The sequence below is a fragment of the Suhomyces tanzawaensis genome, assembly GCF_001661415.1.
Source record: "Suhomyces tanzawaensis NRRL Y-17324 unplaced genomic scaffold CANTAscaffold_2, whole genome shotgun sequence".
Taxonomy (NCBI): domain Eukaryota; kingdom Fungi; phylum Ascomycota; class Pichiomycetes; order Serinales; family Debaryomycetaceae; genus Suhomyces; species Suhomyces tanzawaensis.
In genome coordinates, this window is record NW_017963637.1 from 1 (window position 1) to 1,183 (window position 1,183).

The following is a 1,183-nucleotide window of genomic DNA, read 5'->3' on the forward strand; positions in this document are numbered from 1 at the left end:
CTGCTTGGACTGGTAACTCCACAACCACTGTCACAAGAACCGGTACTGACGGTACCAACACTGTCGTCATCGAGACTCCTGTTCCTCAAACCACCGTTACATCTGCTTGGACTGGTAACTCCACAACAACTGTCACAAGAACTGGTACCGATGGAACTAACACTGTCGTCATCGAAACTCCTGTTCCACGTACTGCCAGTCTTACTGAGGGATGGACCGGTTCTTTCACCACCACTGTCACCAGAACTGGCACTGCCGGAACTAACACTGTCGTCATTGAGACTCCAGTTCAACGGACTGCCACTACTACTATTCCATGGACCGGGTCTTTCACCACTACTGTCACCAGATCTGGCTCAAATGGATTTATTACCTTGATTGTCGAGGTTCCAGTTCAAACTGCTACTATTACTACTGCCTGGACTGGATCGGTTACCCACACAGTTACTAGAACTGGTTCTAATGGTACCGATACTTTGGTTATCGAAACTCCAGTTCCACAAACAACCGTCACTTCGGCTTGGACCGGTAACACTACCACTACTGTCACAAGAACTGGTACTGATGGAACCAACACTGTTGTGATTGAAACCCCAGTTCAACGTACTGCCAGTACTACTGAGGGATGGACCGGTTCTTTCACTACCACTGTTACCAGAACCGGTACTGACGGTACCAACACTGTCGTCATCGAAACTCCTGTTCCACAAACAACCGTCACTTCTGCTTGGACCGGTTCTTTCACCACCTCTGTCACTAGAACCGGTACCGATGGAACCAACACTGTCATCATTGAAACTCCAGCTCCAAAATCGAGCATTACTGTTACTACCCCATGGACCGGTAGCTTTACTACCTACACCACTGCTTCTGGCACTGATGGTGTTGATACTGTAATCGTTGAGGTTCCAATTCCAATTGCCACCCTTACTACTGGGTGGACTGGATCAATTACTCACACAGTCACTAGGACTGGTACTGATGGAACTAAAACCCTTGTGATCGAAACTCCAGTTCCAGCATCCGAAACTCCTATTTCCGGCACACTCACTGTCACCTCTACTTGGACTGGAAGCTTCACCACTTCCACTACTGCCACTGGTACAAATGGACTTGATACTTTGATCATCGAGGTTCCAGTTCCAACTGCCACGACCACTGAAGGTTGGACTGGTACTTTCAC